The 10,770-nt window shown below is 36.4% G+C and overlaps 1 non-coding gene across 1 annotated transcript; it reads right to left on the reverse strand.

Annotated features, from left to right (window-relative positions):
- Positions 1–4,648: 4,648 nt before the first annotated feature.
- On the reverse strand, positions 4,649–4,862 carry LOC136307021 (small nucleolar RNA U3). The gene has a single exon (XR_010725746.1). It is a non-coding gene; the product is annotated as a small nucleolar RNA U3 (small nucleolar RNA).
- Positions 4,863–10,770: the final 5,908 nt, after the last annotated feature.

Consider the following 10,770-nt stretch of genomic DNA (forward strand, 5'->3'; position numbering starts at 1 on the left):
AACAACAAGCGTTGGTGTGGGTGTGGAGAAAAGGGAACCCTCCTACACTGTTGGTGGGAATGCAGACTGGTACAGCCATTATGGCAAGCAGTATTTAGTTACCTCAAAAAATTAAAAATGGAACTGCCTTATAACCCAGTGATTCCACTTCTGGGAATTTATCTGAGGAAAATATTTTTAAATATCTTTTGAGATTCCTTTGACTCATGTGTTCTTAGGAATGTTTTATTTAATTTCCATAAATTTGGGGAGTTTCCAGCTTTCTTTATATAATTGATTTCTAGTTTAATTCTATATGGTCTGAGAACATATTATGCATGATACTTATTCTTTTGTTTTTATGGTGTATATGGTATACTTTATGGCTCAAAATGTGTTATATTTTGGAGAGCATTCCATGTACGCCTGAAAAGAATCTGTGTTCTGTTATTGTTAGGTGGAATATTTTATAGTGTTAATTAGGTCAGGTTGATTGATATTAAGTTTAGGTTATTTATATATTTATTAGTTTTGGTATATGTCTACTTGAGCTATCAGTTACCGACAGAGAGGTACTGAAATTTCTAACCATACAGTAGATTTGACTGTTTCTCCTTTCAGTTTTATCAGTTTGTTCCTCCTATATTTTGATGATTTTTGTTAGATACATAGACATCTAACAAAAAACATCGTCTTATAGAATTTATCCCTTTATTCTTATGTGATGACCCTCTTTACTCAGATAACCTTTCTTATTATGAAGTCTTCTTTGTCTAAAATTAATATAGCTACAACAACTTTCTTTTGATTTTTGTTCTCACGGTGTATTTTTATTCATCCCTTTACTTTTAACTTATCTGAGTCTTTATATATAATTAAAGTAGAATTTTTGTAGACAACATAAAATTGGGTCTTGTTTTTTAACCATGATGATAATATCTTTTAATTGGTATAGCTGGACCTTTCACATTTAAAGTGGTTATTGATATAATTGGATTAATATCTACCATGTTTGTTAGTGTTTTATATTTGTTCTTTGTTTATTTTCCCCTTTTTCTGCCTTCTGGGTTTCAAGTTGAAAATTTATGTTTCTATTTCATCTCCTCTTAGCTAATGAAGTATACTTTTAAAAAAAATTACTTCAGTCATTGACCTAGGGCTTACAATATATATTATAAGCTAGTCTGTGTCCACTTTCTAATAACATTATAGTGCTTTACATATAGTAAAAGTATCTTACAACAAAATATTCCCAATTCCTCCCTGTAATCTTTTATGACAGTTCTGACATTGATTTTACTTACCTATATCCCATAATCACCAAACCATCATTATTGTTGTTGCTTTAAACAGTTATCTTTTAGCATCAGAATGAAAAAATAAAAGATTTTATTTACCTTCAATCATTATTTTTTTGATGTTCTACTGTTCTGTAATAGATCCATGTTTCCAACCCATGTTATTTTTCTATGCCTGAAGTACTTCTTTTAACATTTCTTTTTTTTAATTTATTTTTTTCCTAGAAATTTTTTTTAATTTTTATTAATTTTAATGGAGTGACATCCATAAATCAGGATACATATGTTCAAAGAAAACATGTCCAGGTTATCTTGTCATTCAATTATGTTGCATACCCATCACCCAAAGTCAGATTGTCCTCTGTCACCTTCTATTTGGTTTTCTTTGTGCCCCTTCCCTTCTCCCTCCCCCCCCGTAACCACCACACTCTTGTCCATATCTCTTAGTCTCATTTTTATGTCCCACCTATGTATGGAATCATGCAGTTCTTGGTTTTTTCTGATTTACTTATTTCACTCTGTATAACGTTATCAAGATCCAACCATTTTGTTGTAAATGATCCAATGTCATCATTTTTTATGGCTGAGTAGTATTCCATAGTATATATGTGCCACATCTTCTTTATCCAGTCATCTATTGAAGGGCTTTTTGGTTGTTTCCATGTCTTGACCACTGTGAACAATGCTGCAATGAACATGGGGCTGCACGTGTCTTTACGAATCAATGTTTCTAAGTTTTGGGGGTATATACCCAGTAGAGGGATTGCTGGGTCATAAGGTAGTTCTATTTTCAGTTTTTTGAGGAACCACCATACTTTCTTCCATAATGGTTGTACTACTTTACATTCCCACCAACAGTGTATGAGGGTTCCTTTTTCTCCACAGCCTCTCCAACATTTGCTATTACCTGTCTTGCTAATAATAGCTAATTGAACAGCTGTGAGCTGGTATCTCATTGCAGTCTTGATTTGCATTTCTCTAATAACAAAAGAAGATGAGCATCTTTTCATATATCTGTTGGCCATTTGTATTTCTTTCTGGGAGAAGTGTCTGTTCATGTCCTCTTTCCATTTTTTTATTGAATTGTTTGTTTGTTGTTGAGTCTTTTAACATTTCTTGCAGAAAACGTCCATTAATGATAAATTCTCTCAGTTTTTCTTTGTCTGAGAAAATCTTGTCTATAGCCATACAACCCTGCATGTGCCCAATGTCATTTGATCTCAGAAGCTAAAAAGGGTCAGGCCTGGTTAGTATTTGGATGAGAGAAAGTCTTTATTTCTCCTTTACTTCTGAAAAATAATTTCTTTGAATGTTGAATTCTAGGTTGATGGTTTTACTTTTTCAACACTTTAAATATTTCATTTCTCTCTTTGCTTACTTGTATAGTTTTGATTAGAAGTGGCTTTAATTCTTATCCTTGTTCCTTTATAGGTAAGATATATTTTCCCATCTGGCTTCTTTTAAGATTTTCCTCTTATCTTTGATTTTCTGTGGTTTGACTATGCTATACCTAGGTATGTTTAACTTGGTTTGATATTTATCCTTCTTGGTGTTCTCTGAGCTTCTTGGATCTGTGATTTCTTTTGGCAGTTTCTCACCTATTATTACTTTTAATATTTTGGGGCTATTTTTTCTTTCTTTCATTTCTTGTTTTTCCAATCACACATGTGTTACCTATTGATATTGTTCCTAAATTCTTGAATTGTCTGTTTTGTTTCATTTTTATTCTATTTTCTCTTTGCAGTTAAGTTTGGGAAGTTTACATTGCTGTATCTTCAAGCTCATCGGTTGTTTCCTTAGCCACGTCTAGTCTACTGATTGCATTACACATCTGTTCTTATATGTTGTCCACTCCTTTTTTATTTTTTATCACAATCCTTAGCAAGTTCATTGTAATGTAAATACCCTACCTGATAGTTTTCACATCTGAGTCTGGCTGTGATGATTTGCTTCATCTCTCATACTGTCTTTTCTCTTGCCTTTGGCATGCTTTCTAACTTTTTTTTTTGTATTTTTCTGAAGCTGGAAACAGGGAGGCAGTCAGACAGACTCCCGCATGCACCCGACCGGGATCCACCCGGCATGCCCACCAGGGGGTGATGCTCTGCCCATCCAGGGCGTCTCTCTGTTGCAACCAGAGCCACTCTAGCGCCTGAGGCAGAGTCCATGGAGCCATCCCCAGTGTCCGGGCCATCTTTGCTCCAATGGAGCCTTGGCTGCGGGAGGGGAAGAGAGAGACAGAGAGGAAGGAGAGGGGGAAGGGTGGAGAAGCAGATGAGCACTTCTCCTGTGTGCCCTGGCCGGGAATCAAACCCAGGACTTCCGCACGCCAGGCCGATGCTCTAACACTGAGCCAACCAGCTAGGGCCTAACTTTTTGTTGAAAACTATCCATATTATACTGGGATATAGGAACTGAAATAAATAGGCCTTTCTTGTAAGGATTTAAATAAATATTGTTCAGAGTTATATTGTGTTTAATGTTTGCCAGAGGCTTCAGATTTCTCTTGTGTCCTTTTTTGGGGTCTCCTCTTGACTTCAGGCTTCCCTAAATACTCCTCAGAGGCAGTCTGCATCTTGCAGCTCTTTCTTTTATTATCCATTGTTTGTATACTATAGCCTGTTAAGATGCTGGTAAACTGGGGAGGATGAGCATTCTATAATCTTTTGATTAAATCTCAGCCCTTAATGGTCCTGCATCCATGGGCTGTGACTTGCACATGCTTCCCCAGTGCCAGCCCTCTACTCCCTTCCCAGGCTGCAGTGTTCACAAGCTATTTCTCTGAAGCTCTAAACTGTGCTGGTTATTTTCTTCCCTTAGGTGAGAAAGAAAAGCTGGAGGGGCCCGGAATTGAAGAAACTTTCTTCCCCCAGCTAGGATAACACTCTGTCAGTCCTTTCCTATAGAACAAATCTTTGCTATGAAGAATACTCTAGGTGTATCTCACAATAATTACTCATTAGCAACCCTTGCCAGAGCCATGAGGAGATATTTCTCAGATTTTCACCATGAATTTCTGGAGGCAGAGCTCATAAAAGTGTGGAGGACCCCCTAGAACCTTGTGTCCCAGAGCTTAAACTATTTTCCAAAGTACTTGAAAGCATTATATAAGTACATTTATATTTCTTTTAAAAATGTACTTAAACTCTAGGTTCTACATTATATTTGTGGACTACAGAATAATTAAATTGATCTCATGGGGCCAAATGTCTAGAAGGATAAACAGAGATATAACAGATAATTAATATACATTACGATAATTGTTATATAATAGCTGAATTTAACTAGGGAGAGTAAGAAAAGGTATATTGGGAATATATTATGTGCTCTTTTATTCTTTTTTTTCCTTTTTTTTCTTTTTCTTTTTTTATACCACTCAGACTGCGTTCTCTCCCTCTTACTCTCCCAAAGGAAGAGAAGAACGATCATCAATGGCAAAAGGCAGTTGCACAAGCAACACCAAAAGCCGGCTTCACGCTCAGGAGAGAACACTGCAACTCCTCCTCGTGGTTTCGGGTACTCTACACGATCAGAGAAACTTCTCTAGTAACAAACTATAGAAATGATCCCTGAAAGTATAGTCTTATATGTGCTCTTTTTAAATAAAGTTATAAATTAGTCACCTAATATTTATTAAGCACTTACTACTTGGCTAGCACTTGGTTAAGGCTTTGTTCATACTTAAGCTTATCTTAACTTGAAAATATTTCAATCTTCAAGAGCGAAAAAAGCAAGTAGTATTTTCATTTTAGGAAAACTGGGGATCAGCCAGAACGAGTGACTTCCCATGTTTTCCTATGTGAGTTTTAGAGTATAGTCCAGGATTCAGGACATTAGTTTTAGAGCAGCCTCGATCAATTATTCTAGAGTAGATCATTTTACTCCTATGTAAATGAACTGAGACATTCTGTACTATTCTCTCTCAGATTTAGCAATCACACAGCTTAGAGCACTTTCAAACAGTGAACATTTGCCATACTAATAATATGCTTTGAAGCAGATTCGTTACCTAGAGCCTTCTAAATCAGCTAAACAGTTTCAATTGAAAAATGATCATGTTGTAATAACTAGGTGTGCTAGTATATTTTTCCTAATTCTAAACTGGATCATAACTAAAGTAGAGACTAGGTTGTACACTGTGAAATGAGTAGATAACTTGATCTTACAGGAGTCAAAATGCCTATGCAGTCCAAAGTGAGTATAAAAATGAAAAGTTAATACTCACTTCACTTAGCTCAGCACTTAAATCACCAACCGTGCAGAAAAGGCTGTGCTGAGTTATTAGAGACAGCTGCTCTGCTGGGAAGTAATAGATTAAACCACCAGTCGGTCTCTCTGTATTGAGGATCATAGTACCTAATATATATAGAGAGAGAGGAAATGGCTTATAGATCTGCCATGAAGTGAGTGAGAAAAAAGGTCTGGAGTTCAAACAAAAATTTCACATTTTCTCACAGTAAACCAGTACACAGTCAATTCACAGGGAAATCATATTGTCCTAACAAAACACCACCATTTGATAAGTTTCCATTTGTGCTTAGTAATAACGATGTACCCTCTCAGAGTGCATAATTTCCTGCTAGTTTGCCAGAAAAAAAAAATAGAGGTAATGATTGAATGGATAAAAGATACATTCCTTATTGGATTGGATGCTTTGGGATACATAGTCCTTTAATTATCCTACTGAGTAGCCATCCTAAAGAGGGACTCTGAAATTAAACTTGATTGAAATGCAAGTATTCAGTTGTTTGCAGCTATAAACTGCAATTAACACATACTTTCATTTTTCTGCCTGGAGTGTAGAGAGCTGAAAAGAGTGCCATTCTCATCCCCTTACCACAGCAACAAAAATAAAAGCTGGGAAAACTGCAACTTTTTAATTTTTTTGTACTTACTAGAGAGTTAAAGGTCACAGGGTAACCAGCTAGCCCCAACCCTAAAGAGATAAAACACAGAACATGAACACTTTCTTACCGGAGGCAACTGTTGCCAGAGTACAGTTAGAAGAAAACAGTTAGAATTGTAGAGTTCAAGCACAAACTGGAGAAAGTGTGAGACTGGAGATACAGAATAAGCTCACAAACCCTTAATAAGCTCTTCTCCATGAACCTCACCTAGTCTTACAGGGGAAAAAAGGAAGGAAGGAAGGAAGGAAGGAAAGAAGGAAGGAAGGAAGGAAGGAAGGAAGGAAGGAAGGAAGGAAGGAAGGAAGGAAGGAAGGGAAGGGAGGGAAGAAGGGAGGGAGGGATGAAGGGAGGGAAGGAGGGAGGGAGAGAGGGAGGGAGGGAGGGAGGGAGGGAGGGAGGGAGAAAAGAAGGAATAAAGAAAGGCTGATGATTCCAAAGAGGAGGTCCATGATGGTGCAGGCCTAGAAGAGGGGAACAACACCCACTGTGGGAAGAACATAAAGCCCTATGCAGATCTTTCTTCCCTGTCTTTCCTATTGCCATTAAGGAACAAGCATTTGCGGTGGGGAGGGAAGACAAACACTGTTGCCCTTAAGGTACTGGTAAAAACCAATTATATCTGAGGAAGAAAATGGAAGAAAAAAGCAAACATTGTGTTCATTAGAGAAGGATACAACGCATACTGGGCTCAGAAAGAAAGCGGGAAGAGGATTAAGAGCACCAAAACATAGAGAGCTACGTTCTAGACACCCAAGGGCACATGCCTTCCCAAGACTGAGGCTCCATCAGAGCAAGAGAAATGTTCTCTTCCATCTATCTCCACCAGGAAAATAAGTATTTCATTACAAGAAACAGTAGAATATTGCTGAAAGAAGGAGAAGAGAAAGACAAGAAAGTAGAGAAGAAGCTGTCTGAGGCAAAGCTCAAAAGGAAGATGCAAAGCTGAAAGTTGAGCATACACTGGGAAAATCCTTCTGGTAAATGAGCCCTAACCCTAAACACAAAATATCCCCCAAAAAGAATTTGAAACTGTGGTTCTCTTAATGTATCCATAGAAACAACAAATGCTAACCTAGCTCAACTACTGACTGAATTAGCTCATATCCCCACTCTACAGACTTAACAAAAGGAAAGGCATACTCATTTCCAGGCATAAAATACTTCTTTATCTCAGTCTCTACTGCCATGCATAATACATAAAGCTTTAAGAACAATAGGAAGGAGGCATATGAAAAAGCAAGAAAAAACCAGCACATGGTCATGTAAAATAGGCATTAAATACATTAGACTTATGTATGCTACAAATATTGGAAATATATCCAAATGTGATGAAATTTAAAAGAACTACAATTGATATCTTAAAAGCTTTAATAGAAAAGGTGGAAAACATTTATGATAAAATGGATAATTCCACCAGAAAGATAAAATCCATAAAAAATCATCAAGTGAAAATGCTAGAAACAAAACACAGAGGAAGAGAGATGAGGAATGCCTACAATGAGCTCATTTCTATATTCAAAGCAATTGAGGGAGGAATCAGTGACTTTGAAGCTATCGCAATATAAACCACTCAAAATGAAACACAAAGATAAAAAAATAAGTAAAAAATAAATAAAAATACAACAGAACATCAAAAAACATCGAGATAATATCAACTTTCCTACATGGACATTACTGGAATCAGAGAAAAAGGAAAAGAAGAAGATGGAAGAATTATTTGTAAAAAAAACCCTAGAATTTTCAAAAATTAATTACAATCAGCAAACTACAGATTCAAAAATCTCAAATAACACACAAAAAGAATACAAACCAACAACACACAGGAATAACATATTCAAACTGGTGAAAACAAAAGTCAGAGAAAATCTTGAAAGTATGTACACAGAAAAAAAAAAGACACATATTACATAACATGTTATATACAGAAAAACAAAGAATTACAACATACTTCTCATTAAAAACAGAGAACAAGGCCCTGGCCAGTTGGCTCAGTGGTAGAGCATTGGCCTGGCGTGCAGGAGTTCCAGGTTTGATTCCCAGCCAGGGCACACAGGAGAGGCGCCCATTTGCTTCTCCACCCCTCCCCTCTCCTTCCTCTCTGTCTCTCTCTTCCCCTCCCGCAGCCGAGGCTCCATTGGAGCAAAGTTGGCCTGGGCGCTGAGGATGGCTCCATGGCCTCTGCCTTAGGCACTGGAATGGCTCTGGTCGCAATAGAGCATCGCCCCCTGGTGGGCGTGCCGGGTGGATCCCAGTCAGGCACATTGCATGCAGGAGTCTGTCTGACTGCCTTCCCATTTCCAACTTCAGAAAAATACAAAAACAACAACAACAAACACACACACACACACACACACACACAAAAACAGCGAACATAGGAAGATAATGGTATGACAATCTTAAAGAGGTAAAAGAAAAAATTCACCATTCCAGAATTGTGTACCTAAAAAAGAAAAATCTTTCAAAAAATGGAGAAGAAATAAAAACTTTCAAAAAGACAAAAAATTAGAATGTTATTTCAAGGAAACCTGCATTACTACAAAATGTTCTTGCCTGACCAGGCTGTGGTGCAGTGGATACAGCATTGGACTGGGATGCAGAGGACCCAGGTTCAAGACCCTGAGGTCACCAGCTTAAGTGCAAGCTCCATTTGGTTTGAGCAAAGCTCACCAGCTTGGACCCAAGGTCGCTGGCTCGAGCAAGGGGTTACTCGGTCTGCTGAAGGCCCACAGTCAAGGCACATATGAGAAAGCAATCAATGAACAACTAAGGTGTTGCAACAAAAAACTAATGATCGATGCTTCTCATCTCTCTGCATTCCTGTCTGTCTGTCCCTATCTATCCCTCTCTCTGACTCTCTCTCTGTCTCTGTAAAAAAAAATAAAAATGAAATATAAAAAAAAATAAAATAAAATAAATAAAAAATATTCTTCAGGCAGAAGGAATACAACGTCACACAGAAACGTGGATTTACACAAATAAATGAAAAGACTAGGAAAAAATAAATAAAGAAACCAAAAATGATGAGCATATTAAATTCTGGTAAGCAGAGGGAAGGAAATAATAATGATCAGAGTACAAATAAATGAAAGCAATTACAAAAGCAATAGAGAGAATCAATAAAAACAAAAGGTTATTTTGAGAAATCAATAAAATTGATAAACCTCTACCCACCTAATCAAGAAAAAAGGAGAGAAAATATAAATTTACAGTATCAGAATGAGAGAGGTGATATTTAAAAGATTTTACATCTATTTAAAGAATTAAAAGTAATATTATGAATATTATAGCAATAAATGTGATGACTTTAGAGGAACTGAATAAATTCCTTGAGAAACAATGTCTGTTAAAGTTTACTCAAGAAAAAAATAGAATCTAGATATCTCTTTATCTATATTTAAGAAATTGAATTTATGGTTAAAACCTTTTGACAAAAACCAAATAACACTCCAGACCTAAATGGCATCACTGGAGGAATTTTACCAAATGTTAAGTAATAAATAATACATACCACTCTGCACAAATCTTCCAGAAAATGGAACAAGAAATATTTTCTCATTTTACTCTATGAGACCAGCATTATTCTCATAACAAAACCAGGTAAAGGCATTACAATAAAAGAAACTTATAAACCACTATCTCTCATGAACACAGATGTAAAAACTCCTAATAGAAGTTTAGAAAATTGAATCCAGCAATATATAAAAAAGGGTAATACAACATGACCTAGTAGGGATTATCTCAGGAATACACAATATTATATTTGAAAATAAATCACTATAATTAGTCATATTAACAAGTTAAAGAGGAAAACTATATAAGACAATCTCAGGATTCACTAAAAATAAAAAAGAAAAATTTAATATCTGTGATAAAAAAATTCCAACAAAGCAGATTATTGGAAAAAGCAGTCTCATGCATACAATTTATTAGCCTCTACTGAGTCATTTAAGAATGGGCCCTTGGCCTGAGTTACTTCCTAACCAACAGATAAAGAGCCAGCATAGCCTGTGCTGGGTTTACCACCATGTGTGGAAATATCTTTCCCTGTTTCATGCTCAGTGAGTTCTCTCTTATTCTGTGTGTGCGTTATTTGGCAGCTGGCTGACACTAATGTTCTATCTATCCCCCACAGGGAAGGGAAAAGGTTAGTCTGTTCAATAAATGGTATTGGGAAAACTAGATAACCACATGCAGAACAATAAATTGGACCCCTCAGAGTTTTTCAATCTCCAGTCCACGGACTGGTATCAGTCCACCAACAATTTCCTGCCAGTCTATAAAAGAGTTAACAACCATGATGTTGAGTGAAGATTATAGTGTCTATGATCATTAGGTATATAATCTTTACACAATATCAGGGTGATTGACTCTTCCACACACCAGCATGAAGTTTCTGGTGAACAGCACCAGTCCACTGACTGGCAGTTGAAAACCACTGCCCTTATCTTATACCACTCATAATAATTAACTCATATAAATTGAAGAGTTCATTGTAAAACCTAAATGTGTAAAACTACTATAATCAAACATAAGTAAAAATTTCCTTAACATTGATCTTGGCAAAGATTTTTTAGATATGAAACCTA

This window comes from Saccopteryx bilineata, chromosome 5 (genome assembly GCF_036850765.1).
Source record: "Saccopteryx bilineata isolate mSacBil1 chromosome 5, mSacBil1_pri_phased_curated, whole genome shotgun sequence".
In the NCBI taxonomy this organism is placed as follows: Eukaryota; Metazoa; Chordata; class Mammalia; order Chiroptera; family Emballonuridae; genus Saccopteryx; species Saccopteryx bilineata.